The sequence below is a fragment of the Misgurnus anguillicaudatus genome, chromosome 10 (assembly GCF_027580225.2).
Source record: "Misgurnus anguillicaudatus chromosome 10, ASM2758022v2, whole genome shotgun sequence".
NCBI classification, from domain to species: domain Eukaryota; kingdom Metazoa; phylum Chordata; class Actinopteri; order Cypriniformes; family Cobitidae; genus Misgurnus; species Misgurnus anguillicaudatus.
Window position 1 is genome coordinate 19,671,720 of NC_073346.2, and position 14,296 is coordinate 19,686,015.

General features: G+C 35.2%; 1 long non-coding RNA gene across 1 annotated transcript in view; it reads right to left on the reverse strand.

The window, feature by feature from the left end:
- Positions 1–3,861: 3,861 nt before the first annotated feature.
- The window catches only part of LOC129449190 (uncharacterized), a 68,197-nt gene continuing 57,762 nt past the window's right edge, over positions 3,862–14,296 (reverse strand). Inside the window, exons 4-6 of the long non-coding RNA XR_012371712.1 lie at positions 13,050–13,106; positions 5,732–5,800; positions 3,862–4,693 (exon numbers count right to left, since the gene is read on the reverse strand). This is a non-coding gene — a long non-coding RNA (uncharacterized lncRNA). The remainder of the gene's footprint in view (positions 4,694–5,731; positions 5,801–13,049; positions 13,107–14,296) is intronic.

Sequence of the window (14,296 nt, forward strand, 5' to 3'; positions counted from 1 at the left end):
TGAAAGGTCAATACGTCATCATGTGACTAATTTTATTTGCGTCTAAATTATTTTTTATTAATTTTACTATTGGGCAGGCCTTCACAAAAGGGCATTTAATTACAAAAAAATGCCTTGACAAAAAGGGAACTTTGGTCATCCAGGGGTAAAGGGGCAGGTGCTTGGGCACCCACCGCCCCCCCATCTGCACGTGCCTGCAATTTACATTTATATATACAGACATATATTTATATATTCAGACTTAAAACTATATATTCACGGTTTACATTTATATATTCAGACTTACACTTATATATTCAGATTTATATTTATATATTCAGAGTTATATTTATATATTCAGATTTATAACTCTATATATTAACTTTATTCAAGACACAAAGGTCCATAGAGACAACACTATACAAAAATAAAACATACAAAACATTAAGAATTGTGCAAATGAGGCATCATTAAAACATATATAGGCTACGGGTCCAATGTTTCCAAAAGCAGGATGTATACCTTGTGTCACTCTTAGAAACATCAACTAAGGACACAATGATCATATTCTTAGATCCTGTTAGTCTGCACATTAAACTATACATAAAATTTCTTAAGACAGCATTAAAAGTGGGCACATTATTAGACACAAACATTGGACTGGCACTACTCCACCTAGGAATTTTAAGCACAATTCTGAGTGCATCATTATAAGCCACTTGGAGTTTTTTTCATTTTTGACTCACTTAAATTACACCACAGGTGGGAAGTGTACAATGGAGTGCAATAAGTTTTGAAGAGTGCCAGCATGTTTGCCTGCCCATACAGTTTTCCACACTGACGCTGCAAATCATCATCATCACAAAGGTCATCCCTTATCACATGTCCCAGATATTTAACTTTTTTACAACCTTTAAAGGTTCACTTGCCAATGAAAAAGAGGAATAGACACACTTCATATCCTCCTTAGTTTTGGCGATTAGTACCACACTCTTCAAAGAGTTAAATTTTATATCAAACATTAGTCCATATTGAGAACATATTCTAAGAAGTTGCTGCAGACCAGCACTGGAAGGAGACAGTACCACCAAATCATCAGCATAAAGCATGATTAATGAGACTATCCCCCACCAAGCAGCTAGTTCTACAGCACTTCAACTCCCTTGATAGGTTATCCATATACAGATTAAACAGCAGCGGGGACAGAATTCCGCCCTGCCACACTCCATTGGAGACATAAAAGGGTGTTGACAAACTCATCCCCCACCTAACTTGCATAGTTTGGTGAGAGTACCAGAACTGCAGTATCCTGATTAAGTAAGAGGGGACACCACAATCATATATATTCACGGTTTACATTTATATATTCAAACTTATAACTATATATTCAGACTTATACATCTGAATATATAAATGTAAGTCTGAATATATAGTTATAAGTTTGAATATATAAATATAAGTCTGAATAGTTATAAATCTGAATATATAAATATAAGTCTGAATATATAAATATAAGTCTGAATATATAAATGTGTTTATATATTCAGACTTATATTTATATATTCACAATTTATATTTATATATTTAGACTTATAACTATATATTCAGACTTATATTTATATATTCAGATTTATATTTATATATTTAGACTTATATTTATATATTCACGGTTTATATTTAGATATTCATGATTTACATTTATATATTCAAACTTATAAGTATATATTCAGTTTTTATAATTAATTATTTACTGTTTGGCCCCCATAATATGATGTATGTATGTATGTATGTATGTATGTATGTATGTATGTATGTATGTATATATATATATATATATATATATATATATATATATATATATATATATATATATATATAAAATTGTATTTGTAATAACTCATCTATTATGCAAATATGCCTTAGAATATTACATGGTCATAACATGTTTCCAGCACCAGTATTCCTGGTTTAGGAGGAATACAAGGGTGTAATGGTCATTTTAAGGACCTGATGGCCGCCATTTTGAAAATGGGGCCTTTCTTGGAGTCAAACTTTGGTAAACTTTTAGTATGTTTTTCAGTACAGCTGATACTTCTGTAAACCACTGAGAAACCTTTTGTTAGACTTTTTTGGGGTCAAACCATATTTGCAGATATTTAGACTTATATTTATATATTCACGGTTTATATTTATATATTCATGATTTACATTTATATATTCAAACTTATAACTATATATTGTTGGGATTCGGTTTGTGGGTTTTTGAGATTTATTATTTCCTTGTCATGCTTTGTTTTATTTTACTTATTGCTACTTTTTGTGCACACGAATGAGGAGAGAACAGATCCAAGTGCAGTTAAATGATTTAATCCACAGGTAAGCAAAACAAACACGAAAAAACTCAGGGCACAAACACCGTAACATCAAACAATGGACCGTGACAAAGGGGAGAACAGGAAGTGAGTATATACACAATATGAACCAATGAGAGAACCAGAACAATAAAACACCATGACAACAAACAAGGGGAGGAGCATAAAGACAATGGCTGTTTCTCAATATGCGTTCTTCAGCGATCTTGCGTCCTCGTGTCCTCGCTTCACGTCATCATTAACGGTCGAAGTTCATTCCAATTCTCAAGAACGCAAGGACAGAGGACGCATGAAAATACCCGGATGTGTTCTTGATATTGAGGATGCATCGAGTGCAGACTTGCTGAAATCGCTTAACGCCCCAGAAGTCATTGCGGCAAAACTTCCGAGTTCGTTCTTCCAAGGTCGTCTGGCAAGACCGATCTCCACGAGGACGCAAGTCCGTTCTTTGCGTTCTTGGAATTGAGAAACAGCCACTGAGTAACCAGGGTAACAAATGACAAGGAGGTAACAATAAATCAACACGAGGAGACACAGGCAAGACTCAAATACAAACAAACACTAGAAATAATACTTAAACCACAGGAACAATACTAATCAAATGCAAAGACAGGATAAGAAACAAAACAAGATATGATACAAATCAAAACCATAATCAAAGACAAGACCCCAATCAAAAACAGTACCCAATACAATAAACAAGAAACAAAAAGTAGCAATAAGTAAAATAAAACAAAGCATGACAAGGAAATAATAAATCTCAAAAACCCACAAACCGAATCCCAACATATATTCAGTTTTTATAATTAATTATTTACTGTTTGGCCCCCATAATATGATGTATGTATGTATGTATGTATGTATGTATGTATGTATGTATGTATGTATGTATGTATGTATGTATGTATATGTATGTATATGTATGTATGTATGTATGTATGTATATATATATGTATATATATATATATATAAAATTGTATTTGTAATAACTCATCTATTATGCAAATATGCCTTAGAATATTACATGGTCATAACATGTTTCCAGCACCAGTATTCCTGGTTTAGGAGGAATACAAGGGTGTAATGGTCATTTTAAGGACCTGATGGCCGCCATTTTGAAAATGGGGCCTTTCTTGGAGTCAAACTTTGGTAAACTTTTAGTATGTTTTTAAGAACAGGTGATACTTCTGTAAACCACTGAGAAACCTTTTGTTAGACTTTTTTGGGGTCAAACCATATTTGCAGCATACACACTGACTACAGTTAATTATATTTACCATTTCTTGCATCTAATTCAATTCTGGTGGTACTAAACTTATATAAATAACATCATTGTACATTTAACACTGGTGAATTTGCTGTGCACTGTAATAATAAGTCTATTATTTTTTAAAACATCTGCTAAATGACAAATTAGCCATGGCAAAACTAACCTGTGTATGCATAAGCCAGATAATACAAAACAAATAAAGAAATAATGAAATAAGAGGAGAAAGTAATATACTTAATCATCTTTATTCATCTCAAGTATATCCACAACAATGGATGAATTTCACATCTTACTGTAGCTTTGTGTTTTCATTTGAAAAAAAATGAATTTTAATCTTGTTTACTTAGAATTATATAAATGTTCATTATTTTACTCCGTAAAATGTTTATCAATGTTAATCAAGGCTCTTTAGTCAGCAAACTAAACCTGTGCAGTGACATAGCATAGAGCAAAATAAAGACGATTTCTTTTTCTTGGTCACTGTTTACATGCATTTACTACACAAATTTATTGAATCTGTGCCTGATTTTACAGGAGTTACAGAGGGACAGTTTCAGCAAAGCAAAACATACATGTCATACATGTTATATTACAAGCATTACTGGAAACAGTTACTTAAGCCAAACTTTATGCAACCATGCTGGCCAACCGTCTGATCTGACATCATAATCTCATATTTATAGTCTAACTATCATTTGTCATTTTTCCTTATAAGGTTAACCTGATCTGTCAAACACCAGCAAACTCATTCATTCTAAATCCAACAGTCAGGTTATAAAGACGGTGTTGGTTGACATTTGACAGATCAGTGTAAATGTCTTTATAGACACTTAAACAAGCCCTGTCAAACCACAACAAAATCAGATCACCACTCAGGTTTATATGCGAAAACAACTTACATTTTTATATCTACAATGACATTGACTAAAACCTAACTTTTAGTCATTTGACATTTTTTCATTTATTTGCGAGGGGTTTTGTTAACAGAAGCATAAAGCACGCTGCTGTTATCTTGGACTTCAACTTCTCCTCCTCTGAGGGCAGCATAAGTCACATTATCATCAGAAGGAACCTGAATGACCATTAGAGAAATTGACAAAGATTTAATCCACACATGTTAAATATATGTTGTTGTTAGCACTGGATGATTTAAATATACACATTTAAAATATCTGCTCATCATGAAAACTGATGTAGGTGTACCGTATAACTTTTGTACATAATTAAAGGGAGTAGGAGGGCAGATATGCAGTACCTTTTAGAGGCTGTTTACACCTAGTATTAAGATGCACATTGGCTGATCGGATCACAAGTGAACGCGGCTAAATACAGGTGTAAATGGGGTGTGAAACATTTTGAGCTTGTCCACATTCAAAGGCAGTGGCGGCCGATGACTTCTTTTTCGAGGGCGCACGATGTGAAGCTTGTCACAAGATGTATGTAGCCCATCATGTGTGTGGCTCGTCATTTCAAAATATGTGTTTGGAGTGTCATGGAAACTTATATGCATCCACTTGCTCACTTTTCAACACATTCTCACTCCAAGGCGTCAAAATCTGAAGCATGTTCAAACGCCTTCAGCGTCAGTATAAAGACTCGAAGGGTGCCCCATATGCGGCACTATATCGACAAAATGGGAACTCCGTTGCTTTCATGCTAATCCCGAAAGGGAATCAAAGGTAGTCGAAAATGCATTTGACCGGATTGCTTTTGTGGTGTAGAATGTGGTTGAATATGTTTGAGCAGCCACAAAAGACTGCCTATTCACCTATTGATCTAATCTGATGTACTTAGCGTAATGTTTTTACAATAGACATTACTTCTAGCGTGAACCAACAATGCTCAGGGACAATCAGGGACACAGCGCTTTCCAAATCGATGAGGTTGTACAAAATCCGTGCCTTTCAGGGAGAGAGTGAAATCTGGAGCTACAAAAATGTATGATATGTGGCAAAATAATGTGTTTTTTTTTTTAACTATAAACCACGCAAACACATTGTATTATACTAAATACACAATATAACATTATTTTAAGCAATGAAATAGGTGCCATTTGATACCAGGTATAAACAGCCCCTTAAAGTGTGGCAATGTGGTGAACTCTACTTACATTGTTCTTTATGACTTGTGTTTTACTGGAAGTGATCACCTCTGAATAAGTGACATCATCTTTCTGATCCTAAACATAAAGAAACAATGTATATGAGGGACCTAGTTATGAGGAGTATAAAAAACCCATGACACACTGCTTTATACTACAAGTTATTTAAATTAAACACATGCTGTGGTGGATAATAAATGAAATTACTGTGTGTTAATATCTTTAAAGAAAGATTGTTAGGGGCGGTTCACATTTAATGTCTAAAACCGCGCGGGAAAATGTGACCCCATCGCTTCCTCCTTCTTTCACGTGCACTTTCTGATGTGGCATTCTGAAAAGTTTAATTATTTTTAACTGGCTGCGGCACCGTCGTGCCTGGAAAAAAAGGTGTGTCGCCCCGTGTGAGCTTTGCTCTCTATTTGAGTGCACTTGCTGTGTGTCTACATTCAAAATAATGTATTTGCAAATGAAAAGAGACAAATTCTGAACTGCCTCCATGCCCAAAGTATACTCAGGTTGTCCGCTGTGGAAAGTTGCGAGGGACAAAAATGTTCACACATAAACAACGCATCGAGGACATGTTGTGTGCGCGTGTTGTCAACCTGTTCTTTATGTGCCAAATATGTGACGATTTTTCACACCTAAAGAACACATATTCAATATGTAAACAATGCTTATTCTACGTGCAACAACGCGTTGAGGACGTGTGAAACTTTTTGCATTTTTGTCCCTTGTTGCTTTCCATAGTCTGTATATGTGTGCTGTCCACCTGACGCAATAACCATCATCTAGAGGGTACGTGGTTTGCATGCAGTCCACTTTTTAAGATGGAACGCAAGCTTGTGGCAGCTAGTGGTGGCACTTTTGGTCATAGCCTGAGCTGCCCGTGACTTTTTAAAGATGGCAGACCTCTGGTCACAGCAGGCCCGTCGCCAAGGGGGGTGTTGTAGAAAAAATTCTGAATGAGTACAGAGAGTAGTATTTTGTTTAAGCGTCAAGATAATAAAGGTCAATAATTTTACAAGATCTTGGGAGCAATGATCACATTGAATTTCTATCCCAAAACTCAAACCCCCATTTAGGTTGTCTCTGTATTTATAGATAGAGCTCTCTATGCAGAGCATTTCACACCTCCTATTTTGTAAATCCACGTATTTCCTAATATAACCATTGACATTTTAATGCTCTCTTGCACCTTTGCTGACCTGGGTATGCACTTGCTATGCACTTGTTATTTTGCAAAGACACAGGATTTCTACTAGACTGAACTATATCTGTCAAAGCCTCTCTCACAGTTAAACAATCATAAAACACTTATAAACATTTCTGAGTAAAATAGCAAATGAACAGATACAAATTTAAATAAACAATATATTAAAAAAATATATAAACAATAAAAATTTCTAGTACGGGGGCATTAGGGGGCAGTCCCCCCGGATAACATAGCATGCCCCCCCTAATCGTATGGTCAAACTTATTATTTAAGACAAAAAATATGATGTGAACTTAAGCACTTTCATTACTTATAAGCGCACTCGCTTTCTATCAGTCAATGAATGTAGTGATTTCCGGTTTGTGAACAAATCATTTTGAACCAGTTATTTTTGAGTAAACAAGTTGAAACATTACACCATATCTGACTAAATCATTTAAAATTGTGTCTCGAGTCAGCAATGATCCACAAGTTACTCCTTTCTGACACGTCTGAAGAACTATAAATCAAAGAACTGTGGTTACTGAGCATGCGTAAGCCAAACAGACAGCACACATGTTGAACATCAATGGGGCTTTTACACCTGGTCATTTCATGCGTTTTCTTTGATCGGATAGCTATCTGATCGTAAAAAGACCAGGTCTAAATGCCCTCTGAAATGATTTCGAGACGGATTTAAATCCGATCGCTCAAACTACTTCAGGAGGTGGTCTGGGACGCATTTCAATGAAGTGTAAATGCATCTGGTTGATGAAACCACATACGTCGCGCTTTACTCCTCCCAAACGTAAACACGTCACTCGCAAGTAAGCTGGAATAGCGCCAAACAAACAAAGATGACACGCCTATTGCTTTACGGAGTGATGACAGCGGGTAAAAATGCTTCCTAGAATCAATATAAGAGTCTAATGACAAACTGTAATGATATTAAACAAAGAAATAAAACTTTAAGAGAGTTTTGTGAATGCTTTTCCCGTCATGGACCTGCATTAAATCACCGCGCTGTCACTCTCCTGCTGTGCTGTACTGCGTGCTTCAGCTCATGAGCAAGGAGACGCGCGTCCCCTGCCCAACATACAGTAGCCTACAACATACAGTAAGTGCTGCGTATTGATGCATAACGTTATCTTAATTTTTTTAAGGCGGAGTAATAAATAGTGTATTTGCATTTTGGGCGGGAGTAAACGATCGGATTCATATCTGTTTTGCCAAGACGCATTTATGTGGGCAAATGTAAATGGAACAGTTTTAACAAATCGGATAGCTATCCGATCAAAGAAAACACATGAAGTGACCAGGTGTAAAAAGGCCCAATGAGTTGCTGTGCTAATACTATGAACACATAAGATGAGATGATTGACAGTTTATTTAATACAACCATTAGCTGCGTGGTACAGCTATATTAAACAGCATTTTGACTAAAACGTCTTTAATGTAAGGTGTGTGCAACTTCTGTGTGCAGATTATACTGCCCTACAAAGCGAAAGCGCAGTAACTACGCATTTGGTCAAAATTGAGTTAAGGGTTGAAATGGGCTTTGTGAGATCTGTTGTGTCTTGTGACAAAGCCTCCTGGTTAAATTTTGTCCCATTTCAGAGAAATGTGTGTGCCAAAATTGCAGTAACATGTTTGACTGGCTGGTGTAAAAAACTTTAAAGCCATTTTTCTCAGTTTCAGTGTTTGCGTAGATACTGCACTTAGCCTTTGGAGGGCAGTATATTTTAAATTATAATGAGCTTGATCATAATTTTATTGAAAATTAAGTTATTGAAGGTGCTTTAGTTGCACATCTAAATGACTCTTAAATGAATGTGTTAATTTAAGACATCTTGTGTCTAGTTAAGGACAACATGTCTAGTGTGTTGTCCTTAATTTAACACATCTCTGTGTTATTTTTGGAACAACACACTTTGTGTTGTTTTAACACATTTTGTGTTGTCCCTTTTATTTATATGAACTTCAAATCTACACGAAATGACACATAATGTGTTGAAAACAACACATAATGTGTTAAATAGTTTAACACAAAACAATGTGTTTAAATTAACACATCCTGAATGTGTTGTCCTTAACTAGACACAAGATGTGTTAATTTAACACATTCGCCCCAAGAGTGTAATGTCACAGTTTCTGGTTGGTGTTCCCTGGGTGTCCACTAGAGGTCTCTTCCCCACACTGTTACATTCTCTAAGAACTGCATTTCCCATCATCCTGTCTGGCATCCTTAATCATTGCACTCAGCTGTTCCCATTCACCTTGTTAGTGTTTGTGTATTTAAATTGTCTGCTCAGTTAATGTTATGGAGTCTGATGCTGCATCCGAAATCGCCTACTACCATACTATATAGTATGCAAAAAACACTACTTTGCCTATATTGTATGGAAGTACAGTTTCTGACGCAGCTCTTGTTTCATGTCACCCTGCCTTTTGGAGTTCTGTTCTTGTTTTGTTTCTTGTCTTGGTTGTTTGTTTGTGTATGGATTGTTTACCGTGTAGGACCTTTTGCCTGGCCGGATTATGATCACGGATTACCCTAATAAACTGCACATGGATCTTACCTCTCTGTGTGTGTGCGTATCGTGACATGTTGAAGATTTTTTTACTGTTTGAAAGAACCGAAAGTACACAAACAAGAACCATACTTCCCACTATAAATGAATGCTCTCTTCAGTAGTATTTAACCACAGAAGAGGAAATACTGATCTCTACAACAGTAACTTGAAAAAAGGATCTTTAAATTTCAAATCAGATAATTTAACACATTACTACATTAAACATATAATATAAAACAATAATATGACACAAAATTATATTTATAGTAAAACATCCTGAAAATAGCCTCTATAATAATTTCTTAGACTCACCTTATTTATTCAAAATACAACAGCCAATGGCAAGTCTCCAGCAGCATATACCTTTTAATACGTTTATATTATATTACAGACGTTCTGCTTATTAAAATATGACTTTGGTTGTAGAATTTTACATACATAGATAGATATAAGATGATTATACAGTAAGCGTACAGTACTTGTTATTCCTTCAGCTCAACTGCGCATTGAATGATGTCTTAAAGGAATCCAGATAATTTACTCACCCTCATGTCAACCAAAATCTTTATGTATTTCTTTGTGCAGTTGCGAAGAAATGACATTTTTTTAAAGAAAGCGTTCCAGGATTTTTTAAAATTTAATAGACTTTATTGGACCCCAACAGTTTACAGATTCAATGTAGTTAAAGATAGCAGTTTCAGGGCAGCTTCAAAGAGCTCTAAACGATCACAAATGAGGCATAAGGGTCTTATCTAGCAAACGATTGTCATTTTTGACAAGAAAAAATAAAAATATTTAATTTAAAATATTTAAACCACAACGTCTTGTCTTGCACCAGTCATGTGATGCGCCAGCGCGACCTCACGTAATTGCGTAAGCACGTCGATGTACTGACACTGATTGTGTGCGCTTGCTGACATCTCTGACTGTCATCATTTGTAGGTATTGGCACTCGTTTAGTGCGCTTGTTATGTAGGCCTAGTTGTTTTTTCAATTACGCAGTTTGTGGGTGCTGTCTTAATGTGCACTGGCTGACAGTCATTTGTAGATGCAGCCATTTTGAGATGCCAGGGTAACTCTTGTGATGCCACCACATAGCCAATTATGATTTAGTCTCAGTGATTAAATATAAATAATAGAATTTTTGTTTTCTCATTTTTTTTATCTTACTATTTTAGTGGTGAGTAACATTATAACAAAGCTAAAATATTTTTTATTTATTTAAACTATATTTGAAAACCAGAAAGCTCCACACTTGCAATAATCCTACAGTATTGCAATTCTCTTGTCTACCGGTAGGTGTCCCCCAAGCGCACCGCTATCAAGTTATGATGAAAGGTGTGTAGGCTTCTCTTTAAATATTTTTTATTAATATGTGTGTGTGTGTGTATATATATATATACAATGATATGTGTGTTGATATGATATAAATATAATATATAAGTAATAAATAAGATGCTAGGTTTACACTGTTTTTCTAAAATAAAAAATACAGACTACCACATCTGGGAACTTGACTGTCAATTTTGTCACTGCCCCTTTTTAGGGGAAAACAAACTAGACTTCCATACCAAAATAGCAGCACACAGCAATCTTCGTACAGCCAGCAGCAGTGAATAACTTAAGGAATTACTTGTCAAGTAATTATACGTCCACCCTGCCTGCCATAGAGCGTGAAAGATACATCAACAAACTTAATTTGGTCAATTTAAAATAATTTCCCTTCATTCTCCCCGCGTCTAATTGGTGTCTATTTTTATGGAAGTCTATGAGAAGTCTAGTTTGTTTTTCTCTAAAAGCTGACATGAATCTATTCAGAGACATTTTATGACGTGGCACCGGCTGTGCGTATACTGTTATTAGTTGTCTTTGACCACAAAGGTTGGAGATTCACACGTACCCCAGCAGTGCTCTTTTTTTCTGTGAATAAATGTATAAAAATACATTTCAAGTGTTGTTTTAGTTGTTGTGTTGTGAATGTAAATCGTTGTAAAAATAAATAACAGAATAAAGTACATCACACATTGTAAGGTTATTCTGTTATTTTTTGTCATCATAATAAATTTACAAGGTTGTACACATTAAAATGTTTCATATGTTATAAGAAGTGCATTATCACAAACAGTATATGTGTAATAATGATTGCAGTGTTCTACTTTATGCACTTTAAGTGAAACATTCTCATTCTCCTCACCACCACTGCATGCATGTTATGTCATGTGTGAATTAACAAAACGAATAAAATATTAACATAATTTAATTTTAAGTATAGTCTAAATAAATTAGAAATACTTCAGCCACATGTTACTCTAAAATAATAATAAATTAAGATAAACAAAATGAGAAAACAACAATAATATTATTTTGATTCACTCATAGATCAGACAAAATCATAATTGGCTCTTTTTAAGGGAAGCAGTGCCCAGTGGTGGCATCTAAAGAGTTACCGTGGCATCTCGAAATGCCCGCACAAATAACTGCCAGCCAGCACCCACAAGTCGCGTGAATTAACAACCGCATCTGTCTGGAAGTGCCCGGAGCGGTGGCATCTCAAGAGTTATCGTGGCATCTCAATATGGCCACACCTACAAACGACGGTCAGCCAGCATGTGCACATTATGACACAAACCGCGTAATTTACCAGCCAACTACACAACAAGCGCACAGAATGACTGCCAATATCGACGAATGATAACAGCAACACAATCAGTGTCAGTACCCACAAACAGTGGCAGCTGGTATAAATAACTTAGGCTTACCAGAAGTGCCACCACTAAATAACACAAAAAGTGTCAGAAAGTTAATAGCAGCTCAGGAGGCGATCAGAGGTGCCACACTAGTGTCAACACAAAAAGTGTCAGCTGCCTTATAAAGTCACTGGCAGCTGAGGCTGTGAACGGAAGTGCCACCACTAGCTGCCACTGCCATGAATTGAGCTTGCTGTCTCTCTACAACATCGCATGTGAGAAGAATTTCGAGAAAGGACACTTCACTTACTATACAACATGCACAATGGCAGTACAGCGTTTGCACACATCATAATCTTTTCTTTTAATTTTCTTCCAAGAACAGAATGAAAAGGAGCATTTTCTTTACCATAATATTTGATTCCTGTTCTTTGTTTTCTTGTTGTCTGTTGTAAACGTTTTTGCGATAGTGGATTCGCTACTTTTTTACATCTATCGTGAATTTTTTATGTCCTTTAAATGACGTGAACCATTGCTGTCATGGCGACCTGGTAGTGTAATCATTTAACTAAGAAATGATTTATACCACATATGTGTCAAATGCAGCCGCCTGCACATATCTGCAGTTGAATACTTTGAAACATCTCCGGACGTGTGCGCACGTGACACAGATGTTGAAAAAATATACTTAGCACTTTAGGATGACACAAATACTCTGTTATAGAGTCTATTCGGTTATGGCAATTTCACCTACAAGTTTTATGTAGTATACAAATGTATTATACGGACATGACTGTTACAAGGTAAAACACAGGAAAATGACCATAGTAAATGTAAATCTTAAATTATGTTTATAAATCACATTGTTCACTCACGATAGGGGAAATGTTGATTGTTTCACTGGTTCTATTATTGTCATCTTTATCTGCAACCTACAGACAAGAGAAAGTACAAATACAAATACATAATGTATCAGATTATTTCATCCACGCAATATGTCGTTCAGTCAACTCAGATTTACAAGTCATTTTAACTTGTTACTTATTTTGACAAGACATGACTTGCTACTTATAAAATGAAGTTGACTTATTTCAACTATATTTTACATTTACTATATAAGTTGTAACAACTCGTCTCTAGTCAAGATAAATAATAGTATGTTAAAATTACCTGTAAATGAATTGATTAAATGTTGATTAAACAAAGAAATTTAAGGCAGAAAGTATTTTTTATATTAACAATGGACAATGGTGATAGCTCATAGATAACCAACCTGATCTCATGAGAATTTGTATGTATTTTGTATGAAGTGATCCTACAGATATGTACAAAAAACAAGATACCCCACCTCTATACCATGTCCATAAACCCAACATCACAATTTGTACCCTAAAATTTGTGAACAGATTTGGTCATGCCAATTCAAATGATCTACTTTGTATAATACATATATGAATTGCCATGACATTGGCCCTCATTTATCATTCTTGCGTAGAAACGGGCGTATATGTTGGCGTAAGATTATGCTTACACTCCTCTCACCGCCTGATTTATGAAACTGTGCGTACCTTTGATATTCAGGTGTACGCAATATCTGCCCTTCATAAATGCCGCGGCTGAAAACGATCGTCATTAGAATAACACGCCCATATAAATTCAAGTCTCCACTTCCCCCACGCCCTCATTTTACGACATTGACACATGGAAGACGGCAAAGAAGACAAACCGGGGAAGTGGAAAGAAACAAAATTGTTTTATTTGGGAGTTTAAAGAGCGGGATTAAAGACACATTAATAATTGCATGACATTTTGTAATATTTGTATTATTATTTTTATTATTAATGACGCTTAATTGATATTTAGAATAATAATTATTTATTATTATTATTATTATTATTATTTACTGTTGCCTACATCTAAATTATATGTCTGCTTAATGGTTCGGTTAAGTTTTTTTAAAATAATATTTTAAAATGATGTAGTAACTTTTATAGTGTGTTTTTCTGTATTTACATACAGTTGTTTGTTAGCTAAGATCCAGTTTCATACGGAGCTCCGGATATAATTCAAATTAACAATTTGTTTCCACGACATCCACATGTTTTACTAGGCTAATTCATAA